This window comes from Salvelinus fontinalis, chromosome 37 (assembly GCF_029448725.1).
Source record: "Salvelinus fontinalis isolate EN_2023a chromosome 37, ASM2944872v1, whole genome shotgun sequence".
NCBI classification, from domain to species: Eukaryota; Metazoa; Chordata; class Actinopteri; order Salmoniformes; family Salmonidae; genus Salvelinus; species Salvelinus fontinalis.
Window position 1 is genome coordinate 13,543,866 of NC_074701.1, and position 12,441 is coordinate 13,556,306.

At 43.5% G+C, this 12,441-nt stretch overlaps 1 protein-coding gene across 1 annotated transcript in view; it reads left to right on the forward strand.

The window, feature by feature from the left end:
• Positions 1-12,441, forward strand: part of LOC129836173 (serine/threonine-protein kinase 32C-like) — a 162,989-nt gene that overhangs the window by 118,523 nt on the left and 32,025 nt on the right. The window lies entirely within an intron of this gene.

Consider the following 12,441-nt stretch of genomic DNA (forward strand, 5'->3'; position numbering starts at 1 on the left):
AAAAGGGAGAGCATTCATACTTGTGCTTCAGGGAGCTGTCATGTGCATCCTATAAATTGGTCTGCACTGCGTCACTCATAGTGATTCAGAGCTAATCTCTATAGCCATCCGGCTAATTACAAGCAACTGGATAAACAAAAAGACAAGACCTTACCTCTTCTGAGACGTTGGAGTCCGTTTCCCGGTGCTTGACATAGGAGCTCTGCCAAGATAGCATGAAGTAAAGACAGCACGGTTTTCCCACCTGCATCTCCATCCCGAATCTCCCCTTTGCTGCTCAGCACAATTAGACTACATTTAGGCGGTGGTATATATGTGGTGGTATATATGTGTATTTCACACTATGTTGAGGTAAAAGTCAGAGTATAATGCTGTATGGATGTCAACCCCAACCTCAATGCTGTATGGATGTCAATCCTGTCATCTTCACCAATCAACTGCATTACAGTTAAAAACAACTTAGACTACCACCACCGATTTCTGTATGCGAGCTATGCTACCAGCTTATACGAATGTGAGTTAGAATTTAGCCGTCACTTCTTCTAAACCTTAAAAAGGGACTACTTTTAAATGTTATGCAGTGAAAACTGCCAAATATATCCAAATCTGATTTTAGTAACCACATTGTGGGCCTGCTACAATAACTACAGCAATCATGAAGGATTTGACAAATATCCACTTTGTTAGATCAGATTTGTTGAAAATTGCGCCAATCCGGGATCCATCTATCCCCCACGGTCTGCATTCTATTGACCTCTTTACCGGCATCTATACCCATGACCTCCCCGATCTCTTTCCGGGAGGTCAAACTCATTTTCATGTCTTTGAAATCCCTACACGAGGTATCATAAAGATTATGTTTTGTTGTCAAGGAAGTGAGTTTGTGTTTATACGGGATGTACCGCCCCCAACTACTGTCAACCAATCATGTCAATGCGGCGCTATACGGAGCCCTCTGCATTGTTACACCATTTGGGAGGCACGCGGCGATGTGGTACGGAGCTTGATACGGCCTCCGAAAGCTTTGCAATTGTGTCACACCCTATGTACGGAGCCTCCGGACCACATGTACAGATCAAGCATAAATTGGCATTTACTAGGCATGTCTGAAGGTGACATCTTGCTTGCTCTGTGAAAAATCTCTTGAGAGAGTTCAGACTTTTCTCCTGAAGCCAGAGAAAGAGAGCTCAGCACAGAGACAAAGTGATTCATTGTTTATTTTGCTTTGGGAATGGTTGTTTTTATATATACAGCACCAGTCAAAAGTTTGGACACACCTACTCATTCCAGGGCTTTTCTTCATTTATTTTCTACATTGTAGAATAATAGTGAAGACATCAAAACTATGAAAAACACATATGGAATCATGTAGTAAATAAGAAAGTGTTAAACAAATCAAAATATATAATTTACTACTTTGAAGAATCTAAAATCAAAAATAAATTTTGATTTGTTTAACACTTCTTTGGTTACTACATGATTCCATATGTTTTATTTCATCATTTTGATGTCTTCACTATTATTCTACAATGTAGAAAATAGTACAAATAAAGAAAAACCCTTGAATGAGTAGGTGTGCCTGAAGTTTTGACTGGTACTGTAGGTCTACATAAATCCTTTCCCCATTCACAGTGACTATTACTAAAATTTTTGTTGTATAATAACATAACTTCCTGTTTAAACAGGAAACTCTCTTTCATAAACTTTGACTTGCTTTCATAAGAACGATGTTGAGCTATATTTAGTGATGGTCTACTCTACTACAATTTGCACAGTGTAATGACCAGGAGTTGAATTGGTACGGTGTGTGGGTATGCTTCTGCACATCATAAATCTCTACTGACTTGGAGAACATTTGCAGTATCTATTGGCATGTCAAGTATAGTTTGGGCAATGACATGTTCCATTATTGATGGACTGAAGATGGGCCAACCATGAATTCTAGGAACTGCAGTGCCTATATTCCCCTAAGTAAATATCAGAGGATGCAACTGATGAGAACGCCAGTTTTGATTAAGATTAGTAGGAGTAGTTTTATTGGTACAATGCCAGAGAGGGGGAGAGCGGGAGTGTGACAGAAACAGCCATCATGGAAAGTAATGATTCCTGAAATCACAGCGAAGGCAAGGGAGAGAGAGGAAAGCTGAGAGGCGGGGGGGGGTAAAAGGCCGTGTTAAGAAGGGATTTGACCATTGATTACTTTGTCCAAACAGAGTTTCAACGTCTATTGGTTTGCTTTCTTCTCTCTATCTCACACACTGTTTTGAATCCTATGTTTGCCTTCATTATGTCCTGAACGCTGCTGGGTTTCTTTGAAGCTCCATCCATTGCTTCAGAGAAAATCAGAGGGGATCTGTAACGCTAGAACCAGAACAAGACTGCTTGAGCCTGGAGGACTGTCAAGTTTGCTGCGTGCAGTAATTGCCGTGACCATTCACTTGCTGATGATAGATACCGTATGATGTGTAGGAGTGGGATATATTTAAATGGATTAGCCACCTTGAAAGTATTATCTATCTGCAGCGCGCCAAAAATCCACCCAAATCCCATAAGCCATCACAGCATAGGTAGGTGTAGATGCTTTTTTTCCCCCCCCGATCAATTTGTATTTCTAAACTGGAGGTTTTATTCCCCTACCCAGACGGACAATATTACAGGCCGTAAATGTACGCTGTGAAATTGATCCCTTGCACTTTCCAGTGTTATTCATTACCAGAGCAAGGTTTTGCCTTAAGCATTACATTGCAACAAATGACTCTCAAACACCATTGGCCAGATTCCCCGGAGATGTGGATAGAGGCTCTGAAAGCTGAACCAAGTGAGACGCCCAGCAGCCATGTGGGAAAGTGAAGAAGAAGGGAAGCAAGAGGGAGTGAATGTCAGCGCTGAGCACTGGGATTTGTCACCTGTGAGCTACGGCTTTGGAGACCCTTTTTAAGAGGGTTGTAAGGTCTCACAGAGGGTGAGTCATCAGTGGGATGCGCTGAGTCGCAGTCATCTTCCGCTGTCGATCCATCATCTCAGAGAGAGAGAGAGCAAGAGAGCAGTCACTGTGGTGAGAATAGATGCGCACCCTGTCCTCCTCGATGTCCATTTAGAAGATTGATTCCCGGCTGAACAGAACAAAGCTCTGGGAGACGTTGAGACGAATTAGGCTTTACCCCAAACACAATAGTCATAACAAGCTCTGGGTGGCAGCCAGCGGCAGCTGCTGATTGGCTGAATACCTGGGACGCATGATGGTTGGAGTTGTCACCAAAGCAGCATGACAGAAATATAATACGTTTTAAAACTACCAGAAGTTTCTTTGAGAAGATACAGTGCATTCGGACGATATTCAGACCCCTTGACTTTTTTCACATTTTGTTACGTTACAGCCTTGTGCTAAAATTGCTTGAATTATAATTTTTTCCTCATTAATCTACACACAATACCCCATAATGAAAAAGAGAAAACAGGTTTTTAGAAATGTTTGCAAATTTATTAAAAATAAAACACCAGAAATACCTTATTTACATAAGTATTCAGACCCTTTGCTGTGAGACTCGAAATTGAGCTCAGTTGCATCCTGTTTCCATTGATCGTCCTTGAAATGTTTTTATAACTTGATTTGGAGTCCACCTGTGGTAAATTAAATTGATTGGAGATTATTTGGAAAGTCACACACCTGTCTTTATAAGGTCCCATAGATGACAGTGCATGTCAGAGCAAAAACCAAACCATGGGGTGAATTGTCAGTAGAGCTCCGAGACAGGATTGTATCCAGGCACAGATCTGGGGAAGGGTAACAAAAAATGACAGCAGCATTGAAGGTCCCCAAGAACACAGTGGCCTCCATCATTCTTAAGTGGAAGAAGTTTGGAACAACCAAGACTCTTTCTAGAGCTGACCTCCCGACCAAACTGAGGAATCGGGGAAGAACGGCCTTGGTCAGGGAGGTGACCAAGAATTCAATGGTAACTCTGACAGAGTTCCTCTGTGGAGATGGGAGACCCTACCAGATGGATAACCATCTCTGCAGCACTCCACCAATCAGGCCTTAATTGTAGAGTGGGCCAGACGGAAGCCACTCCTCAGTAAAAGGCATCACAGCTCACTTGTAGTTTGCCAAAAGGCACCTAAGGAATTCTCAGACCATGAGAATCAAGATTCTCTGGTCTGATGAAACCAAGATTGAACTCTTTGGCCTGAATTACAAGCGTCACGTCTTGAGGAAACCTGAAACCATCCCTAAGGTGAATCATGGTGGTGGCAGCATCATGCTGTGGGGATGTTTTTCAGCAGCAGGGACTGGGAGACTAGTCAGGATTGAGGGAAAGATGAATGGAGCAAAGTAGAGCTCCAAGAACACAGTGGCCTCCATCATTCTTAAATGGAAGAGGTTTGGAACCACCAAGACTCTTCCTAGAGCGCTCAGGACCTCAGAATGTGGCAAAGGTTTTCCTTCCAACAGGACAACGACCCTAAGGACACAGCCAAGACAATGCAGGAGTGGTTTCGGGACAAGCCTCATAATGCCCTTGAGTGGCCCAGCCAGAGCCCAGACTTGAACCCGATCGATCATCTCTGGGAGACCTGAAAATAGCTGAGCTGTGCAGTGACGCTCCCATCCAACCTGACAGAGCTTGAGAGGATCTGCAGAGAAGAATGGGAGAAACTCCACAAATACAGGTGTTCCAAGCTTGTAGCCGTATACCCAAGAAGACTCGAGGCTGTAATCGCTTGCAAAGGTGCTTCAACAAAGTACTGAGTAAAGGGTCTGAATACTTATGTAAATGTGATTTTTTTTCAGTTTTTTTATACATTTGCAAAAATTTCTAAAATCCTGTTTTTGCTTTGTCATTGTGGGGGTATTGTGTGTAGATTAAGAAAATAAACGATTTAATACATTTTTGAATAAGGCTGTATCGTGGCAAGTCAAGGGATCTGAATACTTTCCGAATGCACCTTATATAAAGGGATCTGTGCAAACAGCAGAAATGCACCTGTTTCACTTTTGCTTGTCAAAAACGAATGACCACTGTTGCACATGCTGCTACTGTTTTGAACAGATTCATACTATTTAGAACGAGCAGCCAGCTCACGAACGAACGAGTGCACCAGGGGATAACCCAACAAGCATCAAAAGCGCTCCCAGAGAAGATGAATTCAGATAAACAAAAAGGTGTTGTGGTTCGCACTCAAAAAGCTTACTTCATTATTACATTTTTATTTTTTTATTTTCACTTCATCGGGGATAGCGTACCCAGACGTTTTGGCTTCACAGCCTTCCTCAGTGTGTAGGTAAAAAAAAATGTTTTTATTCAAAACAGCATTTGTAGAGAATAACCGGTTAGCAGCAGGTGCTTCTAATCAGGGTTGCCACTCATCTGGATGTGGCTTTTCTGGTCTGCATGTATACAAATTAGGCACAAAGAAATACAGAATTATAGGGTATGGGAGTGGGCACGAAGGGCAACTCACGAATCAACTGCCCCAGGTGTCCGCTCACCTGAATACATCATATCAATTCATGAGATAGCCCACCACAAAGGACAGCAGGCACAGACGTTCATAAATATGTGGGGCCAACTGTTAAACGATGTGCTAAATCTGATATATGGACAGTGTTCTTGTATAACAGTACATTTGGCTTATAGGAAGGAGGTGAAATCGAATTCTTAATTGAAACCGTGTGGAGATGGAGTTTAATTTATATAGCCACATGGCTTCTCTTTGGAATAAGTTGTTGTCGTAATCACCTCATCTACATGGTGGATGAACTTTTTCGATTCTTACGCAACGCAATTCATTAATATAATGATTTTGTTCTATGTAGTGTCTCGCAACTGGCACGGTGATATCTTGAGGTCTAATAGTGGATTTATGTTCTCCAAGGCGTACTTTCAAGGCGTGGGATGTTTTTCCAATAGAAGTCTTATTACAAGAACACTGTAACATATAAATACTTGACTTTATCTCATAGGTCCTAGAAGTCTGAGGGCATACAAAGTTAGAACACTTCCTTCTGGTGCTACAAGAGGTACATGATCTACAGGGGAAGCATCCTTTTATAAATGCTTCTTCTCTCTCTCTGACCACATCTGATTTAACCAATATGGTTGATAACCCAACAAGCATGCCGATGCAGTAAGTGCAAACACATTATCTAACTGGGGATAGCTAGCTAACATAATGTCACAAAGCATGATGTGCTAGCCAGTTCAGTTAATTCTGAAATAACTTCATATTTCCGAGTTAGTCAGATATGAGTTTATAACGACTTGAAATTGACGTGGGCGCTAACTAGTTAGCAAGCTACCAGCTAGCAATGGCCAGCTGCTTATCAATGGCAAATAACTGGTGAATTTTACAAATAATTTACCAAACTATTTCTCAATGTTTCTCGAAATTACTCTAGCTGGCTAATTTGATAATGCTTTCTGATACACCAGGTTTTATGCTGTTTTAGTCCACATGTCACCCTGAAGAACCTGATAAGAACAGTAGAACATGATAAACAACATCGGAGGGAAACAATACAATTGGCCATGCTTTTTTGTCCTACCAGATCAGTGAAGAGAAGGGTCTAGCTAGTGTATCCTTCTGTCCTTTGACTCTTGTCCGGTTTATCAGGTCCCAGGCTCCTATGACTGTTACGATGATTTATTTACAAGTTAATTACAATTAGCTTTTGGCTTTAGCACCTTCTGTACCTGATAGAGCACATCTAGTCCTACACAGCCGTCTGGTTCAAGAGACTAATTGGGAGGAGCAGACTAGAGCAGACCCAGAAGTTCTGACTGAACGCACATTTGAGCACCCCAGGACGGTCCATTTACTTTGTGATGTTATAATTTATGCTATGAAATCCTGTCATTGGGGCAGTTCCCCCTCATAGCAAATTGCTGGCAAAACAATTCAAGTAATGTTCGCACGGCCTGTGCACCCAATGGAGGTGGAGCTGCCACTGCTGGCAGTCACAGAGGGGCAGAGTAGTAAGTAACTAAATAGCTTGTTTTGAACAATATATATTTGAAGCAGGAAAATGTACACATTTACCACACTTTTATAAGCATTTAAAACATAATCCATGAATTATATAATATATATTTGTCGGGTAAACATTTTTGGGGTTGGACCAATCACAAGTGGGATGCCGCCCCTAATGCCCTAGCTGGTGAGCCGCTTCTGTTGACATCCATAAAACTAACTGAAGGATATTTCCTCAGAGGTGCTTAGTCCTTTTCGCTTTTGTCTTCTGCTGTTACACACACATTTATTCTGCAGTAGACATAGAACGTCACAGGAGTTAACGTCACAGTCAAAGGACTCTGTAACTTTCCAAAGCCACCTCACCATTAGTGGTGTTCTGTTCTCTCTGCGACTGTAACTTTCCAGAGCCACCTTACCATTTTAAGTTCCTGTAGGACGTCCGTCAGAGGTGCACCTTGTGAAATAAGGCCAGTGGGGGTGGAGAGGGGTGTGCTGATGAGACCAGAGGGGGGTTACGGGGGGACTAGGCGGGGGACCGCAGGGCGAGAGGCAACGCTCACTCATTCACTGCATTGTTAGAGGGATCCTCAGAGGAGTCAGGTGTGTCTTGTGATCCAGCCCCTTGACCAGCCTCAGCCAAGCTGTCTCTCTCTCTCTATCACAAGACTATCTAGGCCACAGTCACAAAGCGGACCACATTCAGAGCCCAGTGTCTCTCTCTCATCCATTCTCTCTTCCTCTTTCGCTCTACTTCGGTCTCTTCCCCATATCACCCCCATCTCTCTTTCACCCTCTCTCCCCTGCATCCCTCTCTCTCTCACACTCTCTCTTTCGCCCTCTCCCTCTGCTCATTTTTCATCGTGGCCTGATTGTGCTCTGCTGTCCCAGTCAGGCTGGCCTGGCTGTTCCACATGGCCCATATCCTTGGCTCTGTCACAACGCTCCCAGGGCTCAGGCCTTAGCCAGGTCCCCAATCATCTGTTTTGGGCATATTTGACCCATGACAAGTCCATTCTCAAACCGCTTCCTCTGATAACTTTCTCTTTATATTTTCTGGTCTAAACTTTAACTTCTGTATTATATTTTTGCTTGGGAGAAGAGATAAAAGGAGACATTTAAAGAACGCCATTGTGTCTGGTCTCACACATTAGACTATTCATCTTTCACGAACTTGTGTTAGTCTCATCCATTTGTCTTACCTGCGTTCTTGGCCTCTCTTTGAACAATCTTTACAGACATTGTGTGTGGGCTCTGATTTTGAATTCCCCAAACTTATCTAGTGAGACACATGCTGTATTTGGAAAAACATTCATCTGCAATGATCACTCTTCATTTCTCTCACTCTCTTTCTCTCTTGTTCTCTCTGTCCTTGGTGTTACATCTGAAGGTGACAACGCTATCACTCTCCATGCTTTCATATGGCTCAGATGTCAGCTCCATGTCTGACAGTTTACCTGTCACTGAGTGAAGGAAATGTGGAAACTGCTCTAATCTCAGCCAAGGAGGCTCAGAAAACGGGCTCTAATACCACTGACATCCCACTGGCTGCCACAGAGGGCCTTCACCATCAGCTGGATGCTGCTCGGGATCAGGGGATGACAAGGAGGTGGTAATAGGGTGACAATAATCGGGACTTGTGGACAGCAAACACCATTTCAACCAATCTCAGCCTGGCCATCTGTTGAAGCTGTATGTGTTTGGAGTGGGGGACCCGTCATCTTGCACAGGTTAGGTTTGTTGGCTTGGTCTGATGATTTTCTATTGGACACGTCACCAGGCTGTCGACGGATGGATACCGCATGGGATTGCTATTGGTCTGAAGGAGATGGAAGGTCTGGTGGAAATCCTCCAATGTCATGCTGTTTTTGGCTTCAAGAGGCTGTACTTTACATCTAGGCTATAGATGATATCACTGACTTACTATAACCTTATACAATGCGGTTCACAGCAAGTCAAATATTTTGTTTAGCATGGATCTCTGCCAATCCCTGCCAGTTGTCCATAAGAACTTCTTCTGAACCAATGCTTCAGACAGAAATATTATGGAGAATATTCATTAAGGTAGTAATCTTTGAAAAAAATCTGACCATTTTATCGATTGATCTGTGTTTTCCTTTTGATGGCAGGCAGATACACTACAGGACCAAAAGTATGTGGACACCTGCTCGTCACATCTCATTTCAAAATCCTGGCCATTTAATATAGAGTTGGTCCACCCTTTGCTACTATAACAGCCTCCACTCTTCTAGGAAAGCTTTCCAATTGATGTTGGAACATTGCTGTGGGGACTTGCTTCCATTCAGCCATGAGCATTAGTGAGGTCGGGCACTGGTGTTGGGCGATTAGGCCTGGACTGCAGTCGGCGTTCCAATTCATCCCAAAGATGAATCCAGTCAAGTTCTTCCACACTGATCTCGACAAACCATTTCTGTATGGACCTCGTTTTGTGCACGGGGGTATTGTCATGCTGAAACAGAAAAGGGCCTTCCCCAAATTGTTCCCCAAACTGTTGCCACAAAATTGGAAGCACAGAATAATCTAGAATGCCATTGTATGCTGTAACGTTAAGATGTCCCTTCACTGGAACTAAGGGGCCTAGCCCAAACCATGAAAACAGCCCCAGACCATTATTCATCTTCCACCAAAGTTTACAGTTGGCACTACACATTGGGGCAGGTAGCGCTCTCCCAGATTGGTCCGTCGGACTGCCAGATGGTAAAGTGTAATTCATCACTCCAGAGAATGTGTTTCCACTGCTTCAGAGTCTAATGTCGGTGAGGTTTACACCACTCCAGACGATGCTTCGCATTGTGCATGGTGATCATAGGCTTGTGTGCGACTGCTCGCCCATGGAAACCCATTTCATGAAGCTCCCGACAAATATGTATTGTGCTGATCTTGCTTCCAGAGGCAGTTTGGAATTCGGTAGTGAGTGTTGCAGCTGAGGACAGATGATTTTTACGTGCTTCAGCACTCGGCGGGTACCATTCGGTGAGATGGGTAGCCTACCATTTGCGGTTCAGCCTCTGTTGCTCCTAGACGTTGCTCCGACACGTCACAATAACAGCACATACAGTTGACCGGGGCAGCTCTAGCCAGGCAGACATTTTACGAACTGACTTGTTGGAAAGGTGGCATGTTATGACGATGCCACGTTGAAAGTCATTGAGCTCTTCAGTAAGGCCATTCTACTACCAATGTTTGATTTTATACACCTGTCAACAACGGGTGTGGCTGAAATTGCCGAATCCACTAATTTGAAGTGGTGTCCAGATATTTTGTATATACATTACCAGTCAAAAGTTTGGACACACCTATTCATTCAAGGTTTTTCCTTTATGTTACTATTTTCTACATTGTAGAATAATAGTGAAGAAATCAAAACTATGAAATCATGAGGTAACCAAAAAGGGTTAAACAAATCTAAAAAATATTATAGATTTTAGATTCTTCAAAGTAGCCACCCTTTGCCTTGTTGACAGCTTTGCACACTCTTGGCATTCTCTCAACCAGTTTCACCTGGAATGCTTTTCCAACAGTCTTGAAGGAGTTCCCACATACAGTATAATGAGCACTTCTTGGCTGCATGTCCAACTCATCCCATACCATCTCAATTGGGTTGAGGTCAGTTGATTGTGGAGGCCAGGTAATCTGATACAGCACTCCATCACTCTCCTCCTTGGTCAAATAGTCCTTACACCGCCTGGAGGTGTGTTGGGTCATTGTCCTGTTGAAAAACAAATGATAGTCCCACTAAGCGCAAACCAGATGGGATTGCGTATCGCTGCAGAATGATGTGGTAGCCATGCTGGTTAAGTGTGCCTTGAATTCTAAATAAATCAGTGTCACCAGCAAAGCACCCCACACCATCACACCTCCTCCTCCATGCTTCACGGTGGGAACCACAAATGCGAAGATCATCCGATCACCTACTCAGAACTGATGTCCCGGTGAGATGGAATGATTTTTGCTCGCTCTGAGCACGGCGCTCCATTTTTCAGATATAGGGGGCCAATCAATACTCAGGGGCCAATCAAAATGCCCCCTGAGTGTGTGGGGCTAAGCCCGGAGAAATAGGAAATCTGCCAAGATGAAAAATAAATAATGTTGCAATAGCGACCAGGATTGGAACCTGGGTTTGATACAGGAAATCACAAGGGGGTGAGTTGTTTTCTACCTTACGGATTGAGAACCTCCGGAAAGCCTCTCTCGCGCTCTCTCTCTCTTGCTCTCTCTATTGCTCCCTTTTCATGATTTCAGAAAGGTGATTGTGGGTTTCTGACGTTTTGTGTTTATGTACTGTGTGGTTTGGATTGGATTTCTATTGTACAAGGCTTGCTGTAGTGTGCCAGTAGAGCTTGATGTTTAGTACATGCCTGTGGAGAGATGGTGTCGTAGATTGTCACAAACCCCATCCAGATCATTTTGTGGACGTGTTTCAATGTGATGTGCCTGATTGGTTATCCTGGTTGACAAGGATCTTAAGCCATCCACCAGCCGTTTTCAGTTAAGAGTCATCAATCTGTTCTGTTCTTGCCTTAATTTGTCAGTCACTCTCCTGCATTCACTCCAACAAATGGCAGCTCATTGAGATCATGATCAATTTCAAAGTAATGGCTCCCACTGTGCTTGTTTTGAGCTTACAAGTGAATACTCCTTCACACCCACTCCTGGATACATTAACACGTTATAGGCTATTCATCTATGCCGGCGTTCTCCAACCCTGTTCCTGCAGAGCTACCCTAATGTAGGTTTCTGTGCAACCCCAGTTGTAACTAATCTGACTCAGCTTTTCAACCAGCTAATTATTAAAATAATGTGCACTAGATTTTATTTTATTTATTTATTTATTTTACCGTTATTTTACCAGGTAAGTTGACTGAGAACACGTTCTCATTTGGGGAATAGTTACAAGGGAGAGGAGGGGGATGAATGAGCCAATTGTAAACTGGGGATTATTAGGTGACCATGATGGTTTGAGGGCCAGATTGGGAATTTAGCCAGGACACCGGGGTTAACACCCCTACTCTTACGATAAGTGCCATGGGATCTTTAATGACCTCAGAGAGTCAGGACACCCGTTTAACGTCCCATCCGAAAGACGGCACCCTACACAGGGCAGTGTCCCCAATCACTGCCCTGGGGCATTGGGATATTTTTTAGACCAGAGGAAAGAGTGCCTCCTACTGGCCCTCCAACACCACTTCCAGCAGCATCTGGTCTCCCATCCAGGGACTGACCAGGACCAACCCTGCTTAGCTTCAGAAGCAAGCCAGCAGTGGTATGCAGGGTTTTAGGGTAGATAAGTGAAAATCTACAGGACGGTAGCTCTCCAGAAACGGGTTGAGAGCCCTGATCTATGCACAGTCGTGCACACACACTTAGTTCCACACATACATAGTGAGTTTCTTGAGTAAGATATGCTACTGTGTTGTATTGCTACTGTGTTTTATGTATTATTTATCT